This window comes from Myripristis murdjan, chromosome 18 (genome assembly GCF_902150065.1).
Source record: "Myripristis murdjan chromosome 18, fMyrMur1.1, whole genome shotgun sequence".
In the NCBI taxonomy this organism is placed as follows: Eukaryota; Metazoa; Chordata; class Actinopteri; order Holocentriformes; family Holocentridae; genus Myripristis; species Myripristis murdjan.
This window is the reverse complement of record NC_043997.1, coordinates 15,539,067-15,566,993: the sequence shown is the minus strand read 5'-3', so window position 1 is coordinate 15,566,993 and position 27,927 is coordinate 15,539,067. Positions and strand designations below refer to the sequence as shown.

Sequence of the window (27,927 nt, the reverse complement as noted above, 5' to 3'; positions counted from 1 at the left end):
CCAAGTTTCTTCAAAAGTGATTAGACATACCTAAGATATCTCATTTGAGCATAAAAATGTTACTTTTTTAATGATCTTTTTTTTTTTTTTTTTTACTTAACGCTCAAATAGCATCTTCATTAATTCAATCAGTGTAACATTTCCCACTCTGGAATGCAGTTTTACAGCTTCACCGTCGCTGATGGAAAGACAGCGCTCCCACCTCCACTTCCACTCCCACAGAGAGACACCATAATTATATCCTCGGGAAAGTAGCAGTTAGGAGGTTGATCTCCACATGTCCACATAGCTGGTGATGTATCTGGTGTTTGTCCTTTGTTCAGCAGGTAGTGATAAGCATGAAACAGCAGCGGAGCTGTCAAGGAGACAATCACCATGGTAATTTGGAGGAGTGTACAGGAACAGGCACATATGTTCCTGCTCTTGAAGGGATGACCTTTGACCCTGCGATGACCCAAGCCATCTCTCAGCAGTCCTCCATGCAGGCACAGAGGCAGGGGAGTCAAGAGCAGGAGCATCGAGGGGAATTAATGTTGAATATGCTCTGTGTTTGGCGGGTTTTTGTTATGCATGGGGATTGTGTTTGGATTCAGATTGCAGCATTGTTAGGTGGTAAAGGATCTGCCAGGATGTTACAGCAAACCTGAGGATGAGAAAGCTTGGTGTATATAAAACATAATGCATCGCTGAACATTGCAACACTTTCATTACCAAGAGCAAGAAAGCATTGCTGCACACGAGGATCAGCATGGTGACGCTTACGCCACACGCCGTTCTGTAGTGGTGAGGAAGAACACAATGGTGAAAACTATACTGGCTGAAAGTAAACAAGCCAGCGAAAAACCTCTGAGGTTTAATCGCCTGAGGCAAATGCACGAGCTGTTCCATCGAACGTCAGCCAAGGAAAGATGGACACTCGTCACCTGCATGAAGGCAAGGAAGTCCTTGACTGCTGATCCTCGGGCTTAATGGTGTGACTCATCTTTCCTCAGACACGGTTTAGCACTTAAATCTAACTGCTGTTTGTACCGAGGAGGGGTTTGAGGATTGTAAAAGCAAAAAGCACACAAGCCCCAGTGTGGCCATTCCTTTAAAATACGGACTTTTCGAAAAGACAGCCTTTTAGTTTAGTGTTTTGTTAGTGTGTGTTCATACAACGCTGCAACAAAAATCTCCATTCTAACTAGTCACATATTCAGTGTTAAAATCTTGTTTTTCTTCAAACAAGTGAAAAAAAATCTGCCAGTGAGATGAGATATTCTCACTTGTTTCCAGAGCAGCTTCTCTTGTTGGAGGAATTTTTTTTTTTTTTCTGGGAACAAGTATAAATATGTTGAAACAAGGCAGAATAAAGCAGATCAGCCCAGTAGGATCAAAGAAAATGAGACTTGATTCAAGACAATTGTGTGTTGATTAGCCTTGGAAACAAGTGATTATCTCATCCCACTGGCAGATTGTGTCGCTCGTTTCAAGAAAAACAAGATTTTTAAGACTGAATATGAGACCAAAATACTTCTTAATATGTTTTTTTTTTTTTTAAGTTAAAGTTTAATTAAAGATACACAAGCTACTCTTTGTTCCCAGTAAAAGTCACTATCAGCAGACAGAGCTCCATCTCCCCAAACATTTTGCAGAAACTCCCACAACACAGCCAGTCTGCTGCCATTCTGACTCACCGTCATTACAGTTTCTGGAAATCTGCTAACAAGTACTACCATCTACTACCATCCACACCATTTGGTACAATGTCAGCTTCCTGTGCATCAGGAAACCCCACCTCTTCTGCGCTGTCATCGGTCCACTCACAAAAAAAAAAAAAAGAAAAAAGAAAAGAAGAAGTCAGCATCATGTGAACTCCAATCTGACTGGTGCAGTTACAAAGTAAAAAAAATATATATATAGAATTTAAAATTAAAAAACATGGATTGAGGTCAGCTATTATAGATATGTGAAAGGTGTTTAGTAAGTGATTTTGCATCCTGATATGAAGGGATATTTTAGTTTGTGTTGAGTATTAAATTGTTCAAAAATTACACTCGGACACTGACGTAAATTACATTTATGTTAACTTAATCACTCATACGTTTTGTACCAGAAAAAAAATGGAATTATGTTGACATTAAACTCACATTTCTTATGACCCCTTGGAGGAAGCCCCTTAAGGACCGCTGGGGGTCACTGAACCTCACTTTGAAAACCACAACTCTATGTTATTGTATTCATCAGAATGAAACACAATGCGGAAAGCCTGCCAACAATGTATCTTATCAAGATGTAGATGGAAATGGAAAACCCTGATCGCTATCCTCACAGTGCTAACCCTTCCCTTCGCATTCCCCTGGCTGAACCGGAGTGAGCCCGGCATTTCAGCTGCAGCACCTGAATCAATTCATTCTCATGTCTCTATCAGCATTTTCATGAATAAGTGAGGCTGCCTGCCGGGAAGCTGGCGTGGAAGTTAAGACAACTTCTGGGCAGAGAGCCAGCGGAGACTGTTGTATGGTACCTCGTCTCGCCACATATCAGCTCCATCCTTATTTATGTTCTTCCTGCTCCCCGTTTTAAATGTGGGGCCCATTTCAGTCCCCACAGTGAGAGGAAAATGCCTCGCAGTGCTCGTGTTTTTGTGGGGTTGGTAAGTGATGAGGCATACTAGTCAACGGTTCACCCATGGGTTTTTTGCTTTCTTTCTCATTTCCAATTACAGTTTAACATCCACGCCACGCAGGAGCACTTGACCCAGCTTGGCAAGCATGGGAAATATGATAAATGCATGAGAGCCATTTCTCCCCAAAATTCAATAACTGTGAGAGAGCCGGGGCAGCCGAGTGAAACCAACATCTCCGTCTGAAAGTGTGCAGAGGCAGAGGGGAAGTCTCACGGTTTCAGTGCCGAACATTTGGGCTGAAAAGGGCTTAAAAAGATTGAATTTCTCCGAGAGGTGGATCTAAACCAGTTACCATTTTGTCATGTGGTGATTACTTACGCTATGTATTTAGAAAAATGCGTGATTTTCATCAAGGAGAGGAAAAAGCCCACTGTTGTCTAAAACCTTCAAGCAGATTGACGTAGCCAGCAGTCCACTTCACTCCCACAGAGCAATTAATCAAGCTGTACTGCTTTCTTTCCCTATTATACACGAGTGTTCTTCACATGTACCTTTCAAATAGAGGAATTACACAGAGACAAAATACTTGCTGGCATTTCAGGGAGTCAACAGCTCTCTTCATTTCTGCGCTGAGACTGGCCTTTCGATGGCTTGACATTTATCCCCCATTTGATCGGTTGAAGGAGAGGAGGTACTCTAGCCTCTCATGTGCTCCCTACCTATCCCTTGTTCTCCCTGTCTCTTTCAATTAAGGACTGTGCCCTTAGGACTCCCGCGGAAAAAGCTCTGAGGCTTCCATGCGCCTTGTGTAGCCTTACAAAGGGCATGAAAATTTTGAATTCATGGCATTTCTGACAGCATGAAAAAGCTTCGGCAACATGTTCGCCGTGCAATGGAAATGAGAAAGCATAATGTAAAGGAAGAATGAAACCCCTCGAACTCTAACTTTCCCTAAGATTTCTCCTTAAGGAGCCAGAAAAAACACAATGTTTTCCATATTGTAGAGCAGTGTCACATATTCTGTATCTACTGGTTGCAATGCTGCATCGAAGCTACATCACATTTTGCTAAATATTCAAACCCAAGATGCCACTGTTTCATTGCTGCAGCGCTGCATCAAACAGAAAACATTGAGATGTCTTGTGCATCATTTTATACACATTTCCCTGAAATTCAGCAGGACGTATTTGATATTTTTTGGAAAATGCACTAAATATGAAAGGTGTACTGTGTATTCAACAACTCTTTTTCCTTTTTTACGGTTTGAGAGATGATTTTATTTAGAGGTTTAATCAACTTCAAAATAAAATACAGTGGATTTGAACAAAGCTTGCCCGTGCAACCCTGATGGTTAGTTATGAAGCTTCTTTTAAAATTCCTGATTCATTTACAGCGCAGTGTTGTTTGATGCTAATTATATTCAGGGAGGACGATATGCAGTCTGTGCACAATGTGTCTCAGACCTAATCAACTAATAATCAACTGATTGTGTCCTTCTCATCAGGTCTGAAGCATTCTGCGCATATGAAAGAAAGTTTGTTGTCAAGGAGTTTCCTTGGAAAAGATGGCCTTAGATAGGAAAGCAAATATATTCTCACATCTATTAAATCCCTGAAAGCCCTGGACTCTGTTTCACAAATGTCCTTGAATCTGGCTTCAATAGTTTGGGAGTACACACTGGACAGCAAGAACAAATAGCTCCCTTACAGGCTGAATGGCCTTTCACAAAACAGTTCATATTCTCCACAGATTCAATTTTGCCATTCTCATCCACACGTCGTCATGTTTTTTCATTGTTACCGTGACTGCCGCTGTTTAAAGTGTTTGCTCCTCTGCAGCAGGGACATTTAGGAAAACTGAATCTGAGCGTGGCAGTGACAGTGAATGATGTTGAATGGACGTGCAGCATATCAGACAGAGCGGCAGTGGAGGAAACTCCCTTGGAAACCCAAAGGTAAAGTTTGCCCTTGAGGGGATCACTGACATGAGTAAAACAGACTGTACAGATAACACACTCTAACCCAATAAATCTGTCTCCTTCGTTGTAACTGGGCATAATGTAGCTTAAATATCAATACACAGTCAACAAGATGCTATTGATGAAAATAGGATGAAATGTCATGATTGAAATAAACATGTGTAACCCTCAAACGTGGATGGTAAATCTCCCACATCACATAACACTTTCTTTCAAGTAGTACTACATAAGAATATCAGTTACTAACTGAAATGAAATCTCCACGTGTTAGTTTTATTTGCACCGATTGCATTTTACCTCATTTTTAAACAAACAAATAATGAGTTGAGTCATTTACAGTGAGATACAGTCATCGGATTTGACACCTTGTGACTGTGTGATACAAATTTGTTGATATCATTTAAAAAGGATCCATCACTGAACACTGGGAGTAGAAAAGACGCATCGAGTGATTTGTGGAGATCATTCAAGTGATCAAGGATGCTGTTTTTTTCTCTGTGGAGTTTGTTGTAAGATAGGGTTGGCAAGATAGGCAAAAATCTCCATCTTAACAAGTTATTTAGGCTAATATTCAGACTTAAAATGTTGTTTTTCTGCCAGTGGGATAAGATAATCCCACTTGCTTCCAATGCAATTTCACTTCTTTGAGAACTTTTTCTGGGAACGAGTATAAATACATTGAAATGAGGCAGATCTGCTCAGTAATAAAGAAAATAGAACTTAACATTTTTTTTAAAAAATCATGAAACAAGCTCATTTGCATAGGAAAGTGGGTTTATCCCATTCCGCTGGCAGATTTTTTCACTTTTTTGAAGAAATTCAACCATTTTAACACTGACTGTGAGACTACATGTTAAAATGGATATGTTCTGCAGTGTGAGAGCCTATTCTACTGAGAGTCTAAAGCAGCATATGACACATTTCTCGCTTATTTGACTCTATTTGCGCGGTCACCTATGTGCGGATGTTGACTTCTCATCCCTGTAATGGCTGTTGATATGAATACCAATAAATATGATTCATGGAAGAACTCTCTGGCCCTAATCATGAATTGATTTAGCTCCTGGAATCAATTAATAGGCCCTTTAAACCCAATATACACTCCTAAATTTTCAGTGACGCAATAGCAATCAAACTTTAATTTAGCGCAGGTCTGCTGCTGCAATGGACCGACGTTACTAATGCAGGCGCCAGGCAACGGAGTCGAAGATCTATTAACCTTCACTTCCCAAGTGTTTTATTATTATCTCTGTGAGCTATTGTTGCAAAGGGAATTCAATTTGAGGAAGCGAGTCTGCTGCCTCTCAAGGAGGGTGATGGGACGGGAGCACATTTGTTCTAGCCTCGCCTTGCACATGCGCCGCTCCTCGCTTTCGCCGGAGTGATTCAAGCAAGCCACTTACTCACCCTGGAACTGTGGCGATAGAGTTGTAGAGACATAAGAGGGATGGCAGTGATTCATTATTTCATTTTCATGCGGTGTCAGACATTATTAACACAGATGGGGTGAGAAAGATCCACTGATGTATGGCATAGCTGAGCTGCTTACAGCTCATTGAACTGATAAGTGCCGCTACAAAGCATTCTGCCCTGTTTACATTACCCTCTGTTCCGTCCCAGAATGGGAAGGCAAAGTCAATATAAGTGGGCACAACACCCCACTGGTTCCCCCTCCCCTTTTACCCCAGCCTTCAACACATTTATGGAAATACTCGCTCCTCTTTAGGCAAGTCTCAGCCAACAATGAGCAACTCTAGGCCATTAAAGGAGAAGCTATAATTACATGTGATGCTTCAAAGCCATGATTCCCACGCAGCGTGTTGCTTGGAGAACCCCGCAGTGCTGTGACAACATGATAAAGTGTATGTGCACCATAGTGGAGGTAACCTATAGGGATTACATGTAACTGTGAAAGGGCCTCGATGACAGCACAAAGCACCCTCTTCTTTTTCCCCTTCACAGCCAGCAGATACAATGCAACTTGTGAACAAGTCAGGAGCATCAGCTGTCCCATTACTGCCTGTTTGTTAACCCAGCAGGGTTCCTGCTGTGTGTACCGACGTACTTCAAGCCAAGCCAACTCAGCCCATTTGCACACAAGCTTATCGTCGATGAGACTGTTAATATTAAACCCGGTCTGTTCTGGGCTGAGGGAAAGCCCGGCGTGGCGCGAGTGGAATGCGTTCGAGCGTGGATCTGCTGAGTGCGGGGAGTGGGTGTAAATCAGAGTTGGATCTGCCGTGCCAAAATCTACTGTTGAGCCTCCTGCAGGCGCCGTGGCCCTAATCCATCAAAAAATCTGTGATGGAAGGCACCCAACTGCAAAGGCGTGGGTTTGATTTCAACTTTAGGGTGGATAGGAGGGGGGGGGGGGGGGGCTCACTCTCGATCAAACCCTGGGCAAGGAATCACACTGACATTTCCGGCATTGCAGCAGCCTAAATGCGACGCAGTTTCACTCGGTTTACTGTCGAGATAAACACAATATTCAAATTTTAATTAGGAAAGTAAGCAGGGGCAAAACAGAGTGAGGAAAGTTATGGTCAGTGTGAAATACAGTAATGTGCTGGTTAACTGAACCTCCGATCTGAAGGCCAGACATTAGTCAGAGTATGCGATATGACAGCCTAATATGCTGCGGAAATGACTGGGAATACATTAAACATTGGTATTAGTTTCAAACAACTGAACGGAGGGATTTGTTTTTCTTAAAGGAGAAGGAGTGCCACAAAATGTGCTTTGGTAAAGGTCAACTGTGCTTCTCTGAAAACACAGAGCAAGTAGAGACAGCACTGCAATAAATCTCCTGCTTAGCAAGTCATCTGGTCTCATATTCAGTGTTAAAATCTTGTTTTTTCTTCAAACGAGTGAAAATTCTGCCAGTGGGATGAGATAATCCCACTTGTTTCCAGTGCTATTTGACTTGTTTTATGATTTTTTTTTTGTCATTTTTGTGATACCAGTGGGCTGATCTTCCTTGTTTCAACATATTTATACTTGCTCCCTGAAATTTTCTTGAAACAAGTGAATCTGCATTGGAGTTTTTATCACTACTTTGAAGAAAAACAAGATTTTCAGTCTGAATATGACACTAACTTGTTAATATGGAGGTTTTTTTTTTTTTTTTTTTGCAGTATGACGAGGACATTTCATTGATTGAATCCCTCTCCACAAAGCTATGCCTACAGGACAAAATCTCCTCAGTGAAGTACATTTCCAGCACTTCTATCCTCACCGCCACCTGCTACTGCTTTTGAGATCACTCTATGATGGCATTCAATGAGGCAAGTGAAAACCATCTGACCACATGCTAAACTGCTCTCACCACCATCTCCGTGCTGTCTCTTTGCTTCTAGATAATTTCCGGATGGTGGTGTTGGTTTTTGTTTTTGTTTTTTCTTAAAAAAAGAAAAAAAAAATTGTTTAGATCACATTTCATGCCCAATGGATCGAATTGATGAAGCACAGTGTTGTCCAAGCTGTCTGGTAGCGGTGCTGCTGGATGTCCGCGGGGCGAATCCGAGTTCACACTGAGGTGAATGTGATGACATCATACAATTTCAAATGGAAAGGACCTCTGGGAAGGAAAAAGGAAATCTGGGAAAGTTTCAAGACCATCTACATTTTCCTTTCTGCCTCATTCTTCGGACTGGTCACTTAATCCTGTTCAGTTTGCATCTGTTTTATTCACTGCACGAGTGTATATTGAGCTCCATCACACATTGATCCCCTGCCTGCCTCTCAAAGTGGACTGACGGACAAACACAGGCAGGTATGATGGATTATGAGTCTGAGGTTTATCATAATTTAATGAAGAGAAGGGCAATCCCATACAGTGGCACCATCTTTTTTTTTTTTTTTTGGATTGAGAAAGTGGATTTGGTAATGTATCTCATGCATAATAATGAAGTCTGTAGCATCCTTGAGAAGTTTAAAACATTCACAATATAACACTAATAACACCTGAGACTTCAAGGAGGTGAGAAATGCATTTATTTGTACTTTGTTGTTTTTAATTAGCCTATACGATCTCATCCTACTTTTACTGTGGGATTTCTAGTTGTTATCTTAACACGCTCTCAGATCCCATGTTTAGTCATAAAATCTTGTTTCTGTTAAAAAAAAAAAAAAGTTACATTTGGAGATCAATCCTGTTTATTTCTAATGCATAACTTCAAGTAAATGCCACTAAAATGATGATTTACTTGAGAAAAAAAGGTTGTTTTCATTTGTTTCAGTAAAAATAAATGCCTTTTAAGACTCAAAAAAACTAGATGATTTTTTTTTGGTTTTAATTGTTTATTGTTGCATAAAGACAGCCACACTCTAAATACTTTCATCCGCAGCCTCCATGCTCAGGCTTGACTAAAGATGAGTGACATAAATGTTTCAGAAGGTCATGACAGCAAAGTAGACACAGCATATGGTAAGTGTCCCTCTGGTGGGAAAAAAAAAATGCTGCCTGATCAATTATTCATTAGGTCTTGCTTATAATTTTGGAGGAAAATGCAGAAGTGGGTGGGAAGGTATAAAGTCCTTCTAAGTGCTTAAAGTTGCATAAATGATGTGTTTATGAACAGCCAGACATCCCAGTTGCTCAGGATCAACACGTTAATCGATAATTCATAATAATGTGATTCTTTCCTCGCAGCGAAGTTGGAGCTCAGGGTCAGAGCCTCGCTGAGACACTTCAGCCGAGCAGAAACTCGCTCCGACGGTGCTTCGAGTTAAAGGATGGACTCCACATGCAGTTTTGCCGTCCTGCTGCCAAGGATGGCTCTCTCACAGAGAAACTGATTAATTCTTGAGGGTGTTACCATTCATTCATTGCATCGATGCATCAATTATAAATTCTGCTGATCCAACTGCACTCATCTGCTGGCAAAAATAAAGAAAATCACTCTGACTTCTGCCAGATATGATATGAAATGCTCTCAGCTGAATCATTCACGTTCTTAAAAAAAAAAATACAATAAAATTTAACATTGTGGTGATCTCACAGAACGCGATGGATTCATGGATTGCAACTTCTCTTGCTGATTTTTTAATGGAATAATTAATAAATAATGATCAGGTAATTCTGTTGTCTGATTTCTTTCCACATTTCAGAGGAAAAAGTACAGACTGACTTTATTGCTCGCGTTTATTTCATGGATGCAAAATTAGGGATAAAAGTGCTTCGTTGCTTCGAGTCAACAACTTGAATATTGGTTTACAAACTTCCATCAAGTTAAATAAATAAATAAATAAATAAATAAATAAATAAATGTTCTTAAACCGCCAACTAGTGGATCATGATTTGAATTGAATCTCTATTAAGCCAAGATTCACATGCCAAATTAATACATTTTCATGTTCCTGGGGATTAAATCTATCCCAGCATGCATTGGGCAGAAATCAAGGAAAAACATGGACAGGTCTCTGCTAACTTGGAGTGTCTGTCCACCTGACTTCTACATCTATGAAACAGGGAAAGAAAAGGAGCATTCACATAGAAAACAAACCAAAGACCTTCTTGTGGTCGCCGGGCTCTTTATTACGAACGTGCAAGACCAACCAAGCTTCTGGAAAATCACCACGAGGGAACCTAAACGTGTTGTTCATTTGAGATGGTGTGGTTAGAGAAAACTCATGTGCCCAAAGGGCCCCGGAGCTCCTTCATTTACTGTGTTACTCATAAACCATGAGTCACACTTCTGTGAAAAGGACAGTCTGAATTTGTTTGATTGAATTACAGAAGACATTCATAACACAGAGATGATAACAGCCTATTCAACCCCTTGAATAAACGTCATAGAAAAAAAAAGAGTGCAAATCATAAATGTACTAACGCTTAACCAGCCTGAACTGATCCACTTCAGAACAATGGGAGGAAATGAAGAGCATAAACAGCTATTAACTAATGTGCATCCAAACAAAACATCTATTCAAACTGAATTTGCAAGCTAACCCTCTCCACACATGCTGAAATTTATCATAACAAAGCAGAGGGCCGTCACAGAAGTGGTCAGATGTGGCCTGATGTGACATCACTTATCTGCCTGCATATTCACAGCCTGATTAAAGTCTGTTTATACGCATGAAAACAATCTGTTTATATAACCTAGAACCCTTTTTAATCAGTTCTACACTTCATACTGTAAAAAAAAACAAACAAACATAAACTTTAGAGAAGATGTAAGTTTTAGCATTGTAGATGAACCAATGCTAGGTACTGAATTTTCATCTTCATTAAATTATGTAAAAATGATGCATAATTCTCTGAAATCCTCATGGTGGTTAAAGTAGAAAGCTGTTAACACTATAAGGCTACGCACACAGTAATGTGCCACTGCTGTTTCTTAAAAACCTACAGCTTGTTTATGTCTTACATACATCATGACCATCATGTGAATCCTAAAATAATCAAATATCAGTCTAAAAGTAATCTAAAGTATTTAAAGGGCATACAGTGCAGATATCCGTTAAACAAAAGTTAACCTGCCCAAAGAGGCCTAACTTGTTCAACAGTATAATGCGACTAATTTCCAATTTTTTACACTGTTGGGTGGCCACCGCGTGTCTGAAACTGATGTGATAATTACAGTACCGACCTGTTCAAGACTGCTCTGATGAGTAAGACTAAGCCAAGAAAAAAGATTTCAAGCACAAAGCAGCATGCAAGACCGCAAATCTCACCTCGCGGTCTAACGCACAGCATCGCTAAATCTTCTGTCCCCTAAATTATTGAGCGCCATGAATAATTGCTCGAGTTTGGCCGCAGCAGCTTCTCGGTGAAATGGACAGAAGGGATTTGTTGTGCAGCGCATGCTTCCTGCTGACTTCACACTCCTTCAACTGGGTACAAAACCAAACAATCGCTCAGCGTGGCCGCACGTCGGCTCCTGGGGGTTGACAGGATGCGAACTGGCGAAGCTCGGTGGCGAAAAGGTCTCAAACTCCATTTTTGAATGACAGCTGCAAATTAGGCATTTAAACGTCTTTGCAAGGGTTGGACGAGACCATGTTTACATTGCGGGATGAATATTTCATGATGCACCTGAAGTAGTCCTGCAGAGAGTGTACTGTATATATTACAGCCGTATGACATGGGTGTACTGAATGACATATTGCATTGTTAGGCAGTCCTCGCTGAATAAAACATATCCATTTGCAAAGCTTCCTTGCAATGTGAAGTAAAGTCAATTTGAGATCTCAGTATCTACTTTGGACTTATGATGGATGATGGAGTGATACGGCTGAATTATCAATCAGAGGAGACCGACGTTGTTGGAAAGAGGCAGTAAGGATGGCGTCCTGACGAAGAGGGCCAAGATTCCACCGCTCCGGTTATTCCAGCCTATTAAAGCTGCAGCTGATCACGGTGGCTGATACGTCTACTTCTGATGTCGATCATAAGAGATACAAAGCTGGGAAAAATTAAAAATTAAAAGTGCAGTTTGAACGAGACTTGCCAAAAAAGAGTCTGGAGAGCTGGTGACCCACCTTTGGCCCCAAACTTATTAAAGGCCCATGAAGAGACAGGCGGTGCTGTGTTCTCTGCCCTGATGGATCAAATCCCTCGCCGCTCATTAGCTTTGTTCGCTGCGAGGCAGTGGGGCTTGTTGATTATCATGACTGGGTTCATTACTAAACCATGCACTGTGCTCACGGTCAGCTCCTTAATTATTGATGCTTTTCTTTAACTGTAATGTTATTTGACGAAGGGGATGAATAAGTGCAAGAATTTCGCCTCTTGAGAGGGTGTGTGCGGAGAGATAGTTCTCTGCTGGGGGAAGTAAGCGATACGTAAAGTAGAGCTGGAGTGTTTGGGTCGACTGAAACTAATAGAAGTTTGTGGGGGCACCACGATAGCAGCGAGCTACTGTTGGAAATGTGCAGTGGCTCCAGGTCTAACACAGATGCTTTTCAGTGATACACCCTCAGAATATGGAAGTGCTGAAAGTCATTCCGGTATTTGCCAAACAACACCGTGATTAATCTGACCTGACACTGCATATTGTGTCCATTGTCAGTTAGCATTGCAGTTTGTTGACATCAGCCATGGGCACAGTACACATCTCTGAATGATGTGTTAATACCAGAATAGAAGGTGGAGATCCAATTTTTCTGTACGTGTGTGCATAAACATCCAGGTCAATGATTTTAAAGCTGAAACACAAAAGGTTTTTATCCAGCTATTGATTAAGCCACTAAAAAACTTCTCTGTACGTCAAAAATACATATTTAGAAGTTTTTTCATGAAAAAAACTTCCTTCCATGCCTTAAAACAGCCTAGATATAACTGTACACCTTGTACTCATTACGCATGCGTGGATCTAGAAATATGCAAATAATCCCTGCACCCCACCAACCTGCATGCACACCAACTTGTAACTTGTATTGTATTTGATAATCTATCCATGTAAAAGTTATTTTTTCAGCCAATCTCTTAGTTACACTATATTAGAAGCAGCCTTGTTTGAGTTGGTTTTGTTGATTTTTTTTTTTTTTTTTTTTTTTTAAATTAAAACGCCCTGTCAGTTGACTGGACTGGCTGTGGGATTTGTGACGTACCAAATCTAGCTGCCCGAGGTACGTCTGAATCTCAGATTACAGGGGTGTGCACAGACACCTCCACCTTACAAGTTGCTGTAGTCAAGGTCAGACATTTTAGGGGACATAGATGTAAGAAAAACACATTTTTGAGTGAAGGGGGCCTTTAAATTATGTAATTATATTGCTGTGATAACCATGTGTATGGTGGACTACAGTAAAACTCGACAGTGGCACGTTTACTGTGGCTGCTGACCCTCTCTGGACTCTGCGACTGAGAAATGTCCAAAGCACTAATTAGTTAGTGAGGTCGCGCTTGTCCTGGATGCCAGTGCCAATAAAGTCTGTTCAAAACAGAGCCGTTACACTATAAAGCAGATTAATCAACCACAGATGTTCCGGCTGCAATCTCACATACACAAACACACAGATTAGCTGGCACTTTATGCAAAATAATCTTTGTACAATCTGTGCATTGTTGTGGACCTGCTGACACATCAACATATCGACATCATCCCACGCTAAGTTTTCTGCACACTGCACACCAGCATTTCTATCTTTAGCAAACAAGTGTCCAGTCTTGGAAGTTTGGCACCCAGCAACAATACAGACTCAGATATTTAAGCTGGTTTGGCCGGTCTAGTTAGGCCGCCTATTGTGGGACAGGGTATGGGGCACCTCATTACCGATGCATGCTGTCAACAAATAGAGGCATTCATCTTTCACACCACACCATGATTCTTGTTGACAACCAAATACAGAGTTTTTCAAAGGGCATTCAAATGTCCACAGACCTCAAAGTTCTAATAATTAGGACACAACAACACATTAACAGGTCCTTTGTTACATCCGGTGTACACATACAATGTACTGTATGTTTTTCTTTACATGCTCAAAAATTTCATAAAAATATTCGTAAGAGAAAAAACAAGTCCTTAGTTAAATTATACCACCAAGCCACGCTGCACTGCCATCTGTGTTTGCAATAAAGGGTCAAAGCAAAGACCTGATTCCTGACAGAAATGAAACTTGTATTGCAGTTGACCTTTAATGTATATGCACATATGTGTGTGTGTGTGTTTGTGTGTGTGTGGCCGTGCACCGTCCCTGACCTCTAGTCAATGCAAGCCGTTCAACCCTGTCACAGCTCTACTTGTAATTCACCAGACAAAAATTGTTGCACACTTAACATGAGTGACTACTGCGTGACGGCCAACGGCTAATTGAACCAATAAACTTTCCGCTGTAAATGCCAGATCGCGATGACAACACCAGAGAGACTTTGTCAACCAGGGGCCGTATTTACAAAGAATTTACTGTGACGTAAAAAAAAAAAAAAAAAAACACAGCTGTGGGCATAAAGTAGCGCCGATTCCGATCTGTGAAGCGTTTTACACGTGGGACGGACACACAGAGGAGAATTTACTTGTCTGAGCCGATGATTGGGCATTTTGAGGAGTGTCAGCTGGTGTGGAAGAAAAACAGATGACATTATAATGGATTACATATAACATGTAACCCCGAGGACATCCAGCTCTTTCAGCAAGCAGGGAGAGAAAGATTCGATCATTGTCAGGAGGAGATGAGCCAGGCCCAGTGTCATATGGCTTGTGGGCTGGCTAAGTGGAGAGTGTTGGTTCACTGCTGGCAGCCAGGCAGGACAAGACCGCCTTTCAGTCATCACTCAAGAACTCCAAAGTCCCTTTCACCCAGATACCGTAGCTGTCTCACGAGGGTGAATCTCAATGAACAAAACGGAATTGGACTTGGGAAACCGGATTTCAAATTAGTGCTTAAAGTCAAAAATGAATGATGACATTTGGTTTCCTTTCAGATCGTGCCTGGAAAACTCAATTTTTGAATTCAATTATTCAACTTTTTTTTTTTTTTTTTCAGATGTTCAGTATGAGTGTGACAAATAGAAAATTCTGCAATTCAAATACAATCTCTGCTGGCACTAATCTCCGTCCACATGAGGAAGCCTTGGCTGCTGTGCTATTTGTTGAAACACACAACAGGCTGTGAGGAGCACAACTAAGAGAGAGAGCGGGCTCTATTTCAGTGAGGGTTCCTATATTAATAATAACCCTAATAATGATGTCGCTTCTTGATGGTCTAAAAACTGAGTAGGAACCCCAGACCAAGGGGAGTAATGCCACATCGCTGTAACTAAATCTGAAAAATCATGACGGACTTGATTTGCATAAGTGGTCTTGATAAATCTTGATGGGCAAAGCTGTGCTCGTTAAGATTTTGTGCACAGGAGTAATTAGTGCTCCTCTCATTAAATGCAGTCCTATAGGACCCTCATATTTGCTAGTCAGTTATTAAGTAGTGCAGAGCAATATCTCATGCATTAATGAACCCAGGTTGTGTCAAAATGTCTTCGTTTCTGACACATGAACATTTTCTAGCACTTTCTAGCAGCGAAGACAAGAGACTGCTGTGGGTTTTTTGGAGGAGCTTCAGTGGGTCAAAGGTTGAATTAAAAATGGATGTCACTATTACACTGTGTACACATCAGCACACTGACATCATGACATTAAAGAGATGATTTGTTTACTTTCTTCAATGTATTTTCCACACTAGCCACGTGCGCAATAATATGCAATTCTGTGCCAAATCAAATCTGAAAAAAAAAAAAAAAATCTCCTGCTTTAAACCCATAATGCTCACCCCTTTCAATGTACTCCGTCTCCTCAACTCAGAGAAATGGATGAGATGAGAGGAATAGACTACATGTAACGTCTAACCCTGAGGGTACGCAGCTCTTTCACCAAGCAGGGAGAGAAAGATTTGATCATGACCGTCTAAATCAGTGATAATTCTCGGCAGGTTATTTGATGATTATTAACACATTTTAGCTACAGGCAGGATGCTGCGCTTCCGATGAGCTGCTGCTGCTGATTGGGAGATTGATGCCTTTCTTTTTGAGGATCTTGTTTAGGAGACCAGTGGTGAGGAAGCACAATGCGTGCATTCACTGGAGAAAAAAAACCCTCTGATTTCTGAATTAATGAGGTAATTATGTCAGAATTCTGAGAAAAGTTTCAATGGCGGAAAAACAACCCTGTTTTTCTGAATTAATGACATTTTTTTCTCAAGTGAACACATTATGCTGCCTCACAATGACCCCTTCAGTCCAGATTATTTTGTTCACGGACAACATAATATTGAAATGTTGTAATTTACTGATGTGAATGCAAAGTACCAAGACAGACCTGATTATCTGTAAATGCTAAAATGCAACACTGCAATGTGGATGTATCGCCTCCTTGCGCTCCAGGGCTTAAAAATACACTGATTGGCCTGACGGAGGTGCTACCTTTAAAAGTAAAATTTTTAATCTTATAGGAACATTATATATCAGATACATTAAATGCAATTTTGACAAAACTTTGAGAGCTGGCACAATTTGGTTCTGGATTACCAGGCATTTTTAGACCATCAAAATTATTTATTTATTTAAAATGTTGGAATGGAATGGAATTTTTATTTATTTATTTGTTGCTGTTATTTTTCCCCCACAGGGAAAGTGCACATTAATTAACATTTCTGTAAATGTGCCAGTTTTAGACAACATGCTCATTTCCAACTGTTGCCTGGGTAAGTTGTTAAACGCCAGCTAAAAACACATGCAACACAGACAATAACAAACACTACAAATTAATGCAACCAACAAACATGCAAGTAGTCAGGTGAGCAACAAGCCATTTTAGACAAAAAGCATCACAGATTTACAAGCTAATAGCAAATGCTAAAGCTAACACTAGCCTGTCATTTGAATGAACTGAACAAATAAGGATAAAAGTGTCCATCCATCCATCTATTTTCATCCGCTTATCAGGACTGGGTCACGGTGGCAGCAGGCTGAGGAGGTCAGCCCAGACTGTCTTTTCCCCGGCCACATCCACCAGCTCCTCCTGGGGGACCTCAAGGTGCTCCCAGGCCAGCCTGGAGACATAGTCCCTCCAGCATGTCCTGGGTCTGCCCCGAGGCCTCTTCCTGAGGCCTCTTCCCGGGTGGATGTGCCCGGAGCGGCTCTACTACTCATCCATATGGATGTCCGAGCTCCTCACCCCAACCCCTAGAAAACCCATTTCCGCTGCTTGTATCCACAACCTCATTCTTTCAGTCACCACCCAGAGCTCATGACCATAGGTGAGGGATGAAACAACAACAACAACAACGACTGAATGGTAAATCAAGAGCCTTGCCTTCTGGCTTAGCCACAACCTTATTGTGGTGGAGAGGTTTGCGTGACCCTGTGACCCTGGGAGCTGTGCTGTAAGGAGCATGTTGCTCCTGGTAGGGATTCCCATGGCAGAGAGGTCTCAGGTGAGGGGCCAGACAAAGAGCGGTTCAGAAGACTCCCTATGGAAAGTCCTAGTAGTGACGCAGGCACCTCACCTGGATTAGGGAGACCAAGACCCCTTCCTGAAGCCAAGCATGGGAGGGGAGCTCACAGCTGAGCGTCTGGTGGCCGGACCGGCCACGGGGACTGGCCAAGCACTGCCCGAAGAGGGCACATGAGGCCGCCCTCTTGTGGGCTCAGCACCTGTGAGAGGAGTGGGAGGGGGTGCGATGCCATACGGGTGGCAGGCTGGGGTGGGGGTCCCGGTGGACTGGACCTACAGTGCAGAAACTGGATAAAAGTGTTGAGAAGCTTAAATGCACTGTCTGGGGACCTACAACAAGATGAACTCTATGCTTGTCAAAATCTTATGGGTTGATGATGTTGTGTGGCAAAGTGAGAAAAATCACACAGAAAGCGCAAATCCCAAGTTTGCAGCTAGTGAATACAAGTAGCAGAAAGCTTGTATTTACGGTTATAATAATGAGGCGTGGACACAGTGTCAGCTGCTCACACGGTGATGGGGTAGAACACAAAGAAGAAACTCCTTTAAAGATATGACTTTTGTTGGCCTAATGGTGCTATAACCAAAGTTCTTACAATTCAGATTTTAATTTCAAAGCACCACTCCAATCTCAATCCAAGGTGGAAGTGATGAAGCATCTTGCAGCAGATAAAACCCCAGAGAGGTGTGTGATGGCATTACGCCTGCATGTTGTCGCTGTATTATACTGCACAATATCTCACATGTTAAACACAAATTTAAAGTCTCACCATGTTTAAAACCATATGATTAACATGTCTAACTTATGACATGCTAACAAGCAGCATGTAATTGGGCCTGTATGACATGCCACCCATAACACTGAGGGAGTCATGCTGAGCTTTCGCCCATTCTGCTCTGCGCCTCCCTCAGACATCTTTGTCGTGCCTCGTAAGTGTCTTTTGTGCGCCTCCGACAATTTGCCTCTCACACTTCTGCAGAGCCCATTTGCTCGTTCATTGTTCAGTTCCCCTTAAATGGCTGCTTGGCGTTGCTCCTCCAGTGTTATGTGGCTGAAGCCCGCTGCAAGGGCATTACTGCCGCCGTGCCGAAGCCCCGGCGCAGCAAGCAAGCCTCCCCTTATCCTTTGTGAAATCTCTCCTCTGACTCTGGGTGCTGCCGCTAAAATCAATTCTCTCTCCGCACCTGCATGCTGCTACACAATCAGCATGTTAATAAGAGTCCTATCTGTGTCCCTCTCCATGAAGATGACAGTCAGCATAATAAGGTGGATGTGGTGAAGACACATTGCCATCTTCATTATGTTTAAAAAAAAAAACTGCTTTTGAGGGCGTCAAGTCATTTATGGCAACGGGATGGCTGCCAGGGGGCGGTGAACTCCACGTGTCTCCTGGGTATTTGTGTGTTAAGGTAGACAGAAAGGTCACAAGCCGGGTGTACTTGTTATTTCTATGAAATTATGCAGTACAGTCACATGCTTCCACACTCTCACTGTCACACGCAAACACACAAAACCCACACACCTGAGGACAAAGCGTGCCCTTTTGTTTGACTAGTAGTCACTGTTTTGTTTGTTTTTTCCAATTAACAGTCAACTTTAATCAACACAACTGTAAAAATGTTTTTCAGACGCAGTTTTGTGAACATTTATGATAAGAAATACATAGAAAATCCAGGGATGAGTCTTGAACCTGGCCACTAACACTTTCAAATGAAACTGGGAGAAAAATGCAGCTTATGAGATTTTTAAGTGTTGTTGAAGAAGTAGATAAAAAGACTAGGGAAGACAAAAAGAGAAAAGTCCTTGAACACAGACCCAACAACAAAGAGCTAAAGGCAGTTTTATTAAATACATGAAAGCATATTCATTTCAAAGGCAACCTGCCATCCACAGAGCTATACAGCAGCATTATTAAGCACCGTGCATAATAGCTCTGTCACTTACCAAAAGAATTAACACTTTGTTTTTATTCGAACTGATTTTAACTGCATTGGACGAGATGTAACTAGGTATTTGGCATTCGACGGGCTGTGCTGCTGCTGCCAGTGGGAGCTAGGACCCGGCAGACTGCGGGTCTGCCAGCGGGAAATTGCAGACATGATAAAGGAAGAATGGTGGGGTCCTTTTCAAAGTACTGCTCCTGTGAGAGGCTGACACTGAAAGCCAGGGAAAACTGATTTAACACAGTACCTTCAGTGCGCGTAAGTGTGGTAATTAAAAGACCATTAAGGGAGCTCTAATGTGCAAAGCAGTGACCCTGAGTCAGCTGCTAATATCTAATGCTCGGCTCAAGTGAGCGGCTAACATGGTTGGCTCTCGTCTGGAGGGATATTCTGAAAAGTGTTCTTTTAAAAAGACACAGAACTGTGGTATATACATATATGTAGTCTAATCTTAATTAAGGCCTATTTGCAACCAGAATACTAATGACTATAATGATAGAATTATATCATCTTACGGCTTAGATGAAGAAATGAATCTGCCCCTTTTCCTTTGATGTATTTGTTTTATTATATCTGTTCTGTCTATCACTGCATGTTTGTACTGATACAGTATGAATTTTGAATATGTAATAGCTGTGGATGAGCCCACCTGCCTAATAAATGGATTTTATTATATATATATATTTTTTATGGGTCTACAGGGCTTAGAAAATATGTCGCCTGTCCCGCTGCAGTGGGAGCTCTGCCATTACAGGACAATGGTAGATAGTAGAAACAGATGGCCAGCTTTTGGGATTTGCAGGTTGTGTACCCATCAGTTTGTCAACTGTGCATGACTTAACATTTTTAAACTGTTGGCAAGTGTATGCCCTCATGCTACATAGGAGATATTTTCCAATATTGATGACTGTCACTGGAGGCAGCATGTCTGGATCAGTAGTGCACTTTTTGTTCGGTATGGAATCCAAACCATTAACAACATTTTTTTTCATATCACTCTGTGGTTTCTTTTGTGAGTTTTCCCCTGCACACACATTTTTCTTTTAAATTAGTGACTGAAGAAGCTGGCAAATCCACTGAAGAGTATACAGCAATGCCAGCGTATACAGCGTGCGAGCTTGATACAACACACTTTTCACCTACAAAGTGACTCAGTTTTCCAAACTCTCCAAAACGCAGTCTGGCCCCATTGACTCTGAGAAGGAAGGATTTTAATTTGACCAATAAATTTTTAGAAACCGATGTCTGTTTGCTCCAGACGTTGTCTCTAGCCGCCAGCTGCTCCGCGTGTGATTGGCTCATCAGCTGAAGTGCAGATAGTTTGTTCGCAGTGAGGTATTTGTGCTCATCAGGAAACAAAGCCCTGCTGTCATGAGCTACTCAACTTTCTCAGCCACGTCTTCCTTACAACTTCAATCTGATTTGTTAAAGATGTTTTTATTGTTGTCTGTGAAGCCAAAAAATACTCCGAGACTGAACCAAAAATATAGCAATAGTTATTGTTTTGGATGTTTTTATTACTGGTACTGTGATGGGAACGCAGACACTCTATTTACTCCGAGTGAATAAATCTTTTTACAGTTATCATTCTGCAGCTGAATAGGCCTTTATGTATTTGATTTTTATATTTCCCATCTAAAGCTGGTTCCTCTGTCTCTCCGTGGCCTCTTATTGACGGCAGTTTGGCAGATACACTTCTGCAGCAGAGCGGCCCGTCGTGGTTTAGTTGGTGTTTGGACACAAACACCTACACTATATTACCAAAAGTATTCGCTCACCTGCCTTTACTCATACTATGAACTGAAGTGCCATCCCATTCCTAACCCATAGAGTTCAATATGATGTCGGTCCACCTTTTGCAGCTATTACAGCTTCAACTCTTCTGGGAAGACTGTCCACAAGGTTGAGGAGAGTGTTTATAGGAATTTTTGACCATTCTTCCAAAAGCGCATTGGTGAGGTCACACACTGATGTTGGTCGAGAAGGCCTGGCTCTCAGTCTCCGCTCTAATTCATCCCAAAGGTGTTCTATCGGGTTCAGGTCAGGACTCTGTGCAGGCCAGTCAAGTTCATCCACACCAGACTCTGTCATCCATGTCTTTATGGACCTTGCTTTGTGCACTGGTGCACAGTCATGTTGGAAGAGGAAGGGGCCGCTCCAAACTGTTCCCACAAGGTTGGGAGCATGGAATTGTCCAAAATGTTTTGGTATCCTGAAGCATTCAAAGTTCCTTTCACTGGAACTAAGGAGCCAAGCCCAGCTCCTGAAAAACAACCCCACACCATAATTCCTCCTCCACCAAATTTCACAGTCGGCACAATGCAGTCTGAAATGTACCGTTCTCCTGGCAACCTCCAAACCCAGACTCGTCCATCAGATTGCCAGATGGAAAAGCGTGATTCATCACTCCAGAGAACGCGTCTCCACTGCTCTAGAGGCCAGTGGCGGCGTGCTTTACACCATTGCATCCGACGCTTTGCATTGCACTTGGTGATGTGTGGCTTGGCTGCAGCTGCTCGGCCATGGAAACCCATTCCATGAAGCTCTCTGCGTACTGTACTTGGGCTAATCTGAAGGTCACATGAAGTTTGTAGCTCTGTAGCAATTGACTGTGCAGAAAGTCGGCGACCTCTTTGCACTATGCGCTTCAGCATCCGCTGACCCCTCTCCGTCACTTTACGTGGCCTACCACTTCGTGGCTGAGTTGCTGTTGTTCCCAAACGCTTCCATTTTGTTATAATAGAGCTGACAGTTGACTGTGGAATATTTAGGAGCGAGGAAATTTCACGACTGGATTTGTTGCACAGGTGGCATCCTATGACAGTTCCACGCTGGAATTCACTGAGCTCCTGAGAGCGGCCCATTCTTTCACAAATGTCTTGTTTCACAGTCTGCATGCCTGAGTGCTTGATTTTATACACCTGTGGCCAGGCCAAGTGATTAGGACACCTGATTCTGATCATTTGAATGGGTGAGCGAATACTTTTGGTAATATAGTGTATTTCTAACAGAAAGTGACGCAAGCGAGCGAAATGAGGGATGGCACAAAAAAGTGAATAGCAGCCGGTACTTTCAATGGTATCTGCTCCTGCAGTGAGCGGCGCTGCCTTGGGTTAGAAAAAGGCTGGTGTTCACGCAAGGAATAACAAAGAAGGATGAAAGGGTGGCTTATCTTAGAAGTAAAAACTTTCCCTGCATAAATACTTTTCCCATGATGTGTCCAGCACAAGTTAAGGGACCTGAACAAGAAAGAGGCATGAGAGGAGATCGCAAATATTTAAACTCAAGTAAGTAATGTTACCCACAATAGATAAATTCTCAGTCATGTTACTTTTTCTATTTCCGGATGTAGGAAGGGGCCAAAATGTATTCAGCATGGCTAATAATGTAAATAATGTAGTGAACTGGATTCCAGTGAGTCCTCTCATCCCACTTGCCGGGAAAAAATGGTGGAAAATTTTATCTCACGTGAACACGAAGATAAAGACATGTCATTGCAAAAAAGCATGGGAAATGGTTATGCACACCTTACGCCTGAGAAACAGCAGCTCTCAAACGCCGATATTATCGAAGAAAATGAAAAGTGTGGAGAGCAATCATCGCAGGGCGCTTAAAATTCAATACAGCAGGAAAGTACACACAGTAATCCTATGGAGCAGTCGTTATCGCTGAAAGCACGAGCGTCGTTTCTAAACATCGCTGAGTTTCTTGGAGCGAACACAAACTGTCTTTGCTGAAGGGGATCACTGTCCCTTCCTGTACACTGAACACACACACACACTCCCAGCACAACATCGCTACCCAGTCACACACCTGAAACAAAAAGACCACGCTTCCATTCGGCCCCGCTGATTGCCAATTGCCCTCATGTGTACTGCTGAAGATTTTCACATGCAATTCCTTGACAGGCAATTAAAGGTTTGTCTTTTCTCCTCCTCTCTCTCTCTCTTTTAAATTCTAATTCTCCTCTTTTTTTAATTTCCACATGCAAAATGAGAGCACAACTCCACTTTGAAATGGAAGCACTTCTTCTTGAGAGGAAAATATGGTCAGAGCATCTTAAACCCCACATGGTAAAGCAATTTTAAAGTGCCGTCAGATACGTCTGTTTTTGTGGGCATATCACAGGAAAAGAGAATACTGATATATTCAGAGGAGCATCCAATTAATAATTGAGGAATACACATTGCAACACAAGTTATCTGTTGAAATATTCATATTCACGTTGACAACCTGATATACAGTGTATCCACAAAGCGAAGCCCCAAAGAAACAAAGTCAAGCCACAGGACAATTATGTATGGAGTTTTAAATGAGAGGGAAAGCTCTTGTGAGTTCAGCAGCTCAAGTGCTGGGAAGGCAGCAACCTGACAAGAGGTTTGTGACTTGAAGGTCAAAAAAGTTTGACTCCCACTTTACAGACTTGGCCGACACTCTTACCCAGAGCGACTTATAGTAAAAAAAAAAAAAAAAAAAAAGTGAACATTCTTCAAGCATCAATAAGTTAAAAGTACAAAACAGTTGCAAGAGTAACTAGGTCAGGTCCTGGTACGAAGCTGTGGTCGTGCTGTACTAGTCACAAGAAACACACATTCAGACAAAGTGTGTGTGAATCTGTGTAACCTCCCACCACTGACTCAACTCCCCCAGGCTCTTGTTACAAAAGTGCTCTTATTCAACCTGCGTGGTTAAACGCACGTAAGAGAAGCAACATCACAACACTAACATCTAGACACGCAAAGTCCAATTTGAGTCTGCTAACAACCACAGCATTGTTTTGTTGTGGAGGTCCGAGCAAACAAGCCATCCAAGCCCATCTGCACACACACTTTGTACGCAGGTGCAGGTGAGACCAAGTTCACAGCAATTGAAATTTATGCTGCGTTCAAAACAACTTGGAAGCTGCAACTCCGACCTGGAGATTGCTAACTTCTGACATCATTGTGTTCATGCTGCAGGTTAACACGGGGGAAAACACAGATGCCCGAATGAAGTTTGGCGGAGACGGTCGGTAATGTTAACAACCTACACTAGCTCCATTGTGACTGCATTGCACTCCACAGTGTGGTCCTATCAGCCAGTAGCTAGTCATAATGTGGCTCGTAAAAAAAAAAAAAAAAAAAAACAGAGAGATGCTAAAATAGCTGTTAAATTCTACATATTGCTAGAATCAGAGTGAAACATACCCTGATTTCAGTGATTGCATACGTGCACATCAAATTATGCAATACATTTTTTTTTAATTTTGAGCTTGTTTTTTCCAAGTTGTCTTGAACGCAGCAACACTGTATAGATTGATTGATTGATTTGACTCACCTGTGTGCACTTGAGCACTCCAACTAGTAACTATAATATGTCACACATTAGGCCCAGTTAATACTTGTGTTTTCTTGCTCTGAAGGTCAGTTGACTGAAACATCAGGTGCAGCAGTGTTGCAGTGATTTTGCATTACATTTCGGTGGTTTGAGCTAAACAAGCTATAACCGGTCCTACCTTGAATCATTTCATTGTTTTTTTTCCCCAGTCCACAGAACTGCTGTCGTCTCCAGGTTGGAATTCAACTGGAACAAAAAGACAAGATCACATTTCACAGTTTTTTCCATGTTTGCAATACTTTCCTGTTAGTTTATGAGCTGATATTAAGATGGTTTTCAGTGTGCGTTCAGACCTGTTACTACATATCCAACTCTGTTTGGGTGATGTTGTGATGTTGTGTGGCTTTTTATGCAAAAAATGTCTAAAGTTACTGGCATTCAGCAGACACCAGCTGGAGCTAGATGTCAATGTATCTAACAATGGGCGGTGTGGTACTAGAATGCTAGTACTGCTCACAAATGTCTGTACAGATGCTTTTCACAGCAGCCACTTTGACATGAATAGCCAGGCACATACAGGTGTTATCAATGACATGAATTAAGGCTGTGTTCCTTTTAGGTGTAACAGAGCCGGGGCCCCAGCACGAACGGCTCTGGTACAATAAAATGCAACACAAGCTTAACTGTCATTAGTCATACCTGAGCTGACCCTGCTGTTTCATGTCAAAATGCCTGCTGTGAGAAAAGGTTTCATCGCGGTTGTCATGGTATCGTCTCATGTCGCCGGCTGCCGTTGGAAATTGATGACTTCCTGTCACGTGTGTCGCTTTTGAATATAGGTCTGAAGTCACGGTGACTGCTTTTTAATGTATGGGAGCGTTTAGTACAAGGTATATCACAGACTTTTTCACACTGTATGAGCCAGATCGCAGCCTGGCAGGCTCCTATTGGCTGCTCCAACGCGCTGATAACAAACATGAGGCAATCAGGTGGTTGAATTCAAAGCTGCTAACCACTTTGAAATGATCTGCCGGAGGAGCTCAGGCTTCTATCTCCTTTTTAAATAACTAACCATCTTTAGTTCATGCATAATGTCCCTTTATTATTGCTCTGATCTACCTTTAATTACCCCTGCCTTGCTTTTTATATCTCAAACCTTGCTTTAATGCTTTTTCTGTTGACTTTATGATTGTTTAAATTCATTGTAAAGTGATTTGTAACTGTTTTGCCAAGTGCTGTATAGACAAATATGATTATTATCTTGCTCTGTACATCAACACAACGACAGGTAGAGTATACTGTGCTTGAATGGCAAGCACAAGACAAGCACATAAGTAAGGGAAATAACTCACTCGGTTTCCTTTCACAAGGGTCCCATTAGGCTTCCGCTTTGCACAAAGCCAACCTGCCCACACACAATCCTACAAACAGCCACTAGACACACAGAGAGATGGAGAGAAACAGAGAAAAAGTGACATCATTTTGCTGTTATACTTGCGAGGATGATCCACTGACTTACATTCATTTCCGGCGCCATAACTCCAACAACGGGTATATCAGTATCTTTAGTTGGCTGTTATTTAACTACACTGACATGAGTTGTGCAGCTGGGTTTGAATGAAGACTGTTAAGAAACTAATAAACCATTTTGGAGAAGCTGGAGGACAAAGGCAGATCATTTTCCCCCCACACCGTGACGCAAGGTATCCCTTTATCACCAAACCCTAAAAATAAACCTTTTCCCAGTAGGATCTGGGAAAACATCACCACAATTGAATATTTTTCTGTTTTGTTTCTTTTTTAGTTTTGTAAGCTTACAGTTATAACTCCAAGCTTACAGTTTTGTAAGCATATCGCTCACATGCACACACATGCAGCTGCACCACGTTCATGCATCGAAGAAGAAAGTCATATATACCTTTCATGCAGTAACACTACTCACTATAATCCTCATTCACAGGTCTCATACATTTTGATAGGTGTCAAACTGTGCCCAGAATATCTTGAAGCAATTGGCTAACTTGTTGGAGCTTGTGAAGCCTGATGTTTACATGTGAGGTTTTGGTGGTGTTGAGCCCTTTGTTGTTGCGGATCCCAACACTGGATCTCCTTAAGCCTGCTTCACTGACATCTGTGAAGCTTCCTACTGTATGACAAACACACACCGATCCAATCTGGTGTGTTACAAGTGGATTCATGCCAGCGAGCCCTAAAGCTTCTCCTCTGGATATGTGGACATTATGGCATCCCATCATCAAACTGAACATTTCTTTGCCAAATCCACTGCAACTGTATGAATTCACATTTTAATAAAACAGTCCTTGAGGAGAACCAAAGTGCAAAAACCAAAGCACCAAAACCACATCTGTATTTTGGAAACATTTCTGTCATTTTTCATTGAGATCACCCTGAACACTGTCATTATCTCAGTTATAATCTTAGTAATTTGTAAGGACGTTTCGTGTTTGCATCTGAAGAGTGAAGCACAGAAGCCTCAGGGCATGGGGGGAGGGAGGATATATGATATGATGTGACTTAATATGATATGTCATGATTTGTTAGGTGACAGACGATGTACAGAGGATCTCTTGAATTTATAGACGTGCGATTGGGTGACATGAAAAACAGTCATGACTGCATGGCCTCAGTAAATCATGGAGGGGTGGGGGGGGTATCTTCATGTTAATTTAATCTTTTGCTTTTAGCTCATTTGGATTTAGAAGAAAGATGTCACTGGACAGGGATAACACCGAATGTTTTATTAGTTTACTGACATGATAAGTTACTACACAAGACACTAGTGCCAACCAAATACAACAAACTTCTGCAGAATTTTGACACAAAATCTTTTATTTATTCTAACATGGCATTAAAAAAGGGTTTACCAAGAATTCCAACAAAGGTAACCATGGACTTAAATTAAATATAAATGCCTCTACTTTCTATGTCAGCTGAAATACATAATGTATGCTGCTCTTAGGGGTTAGCAGAGGTCATGGAAGACCAGCCTCATAGTCTCAGTTCATCTTTGTGTCTTCACATATATATATATATATATTATATAATATACACACATACACACCCAAGTCTCAGGACAAAACTCCAAAACATGACATTAAGCCCTTTCAGGGTTAGGAGTCCCCTCCTGTGACTTCAGTGTCCATGCACTGTATAGTTTATGTATGTGA

The 27,927-nt window shown here is 41.8% G+C and overlaps 1 long non-coding RNA gene across 1 annotated transcript; it reads right to left on the bottom strand.

Annotated features, from left to right (window-relative positions):
* Positions 1–94: 94 nt before the first annotated feature.
* On the bottom strand, positions 95–26,173 carry LOC115377091 (uncharacterized). Its single transcript, XR_003929880.1, has 3 exons — positions 26,092–26,173; positions 24,918–24,985; positions 95–643 (listed from the first exon to the last, which is right to left on the bottom strand). It is a non-coding gene; the product is annotated as an uncharacterized LOC115377091 (long non-coding RNA).
* Between the last annotated feature and the right edge of the window lie 1,754 nt (positions 26,174–27,927).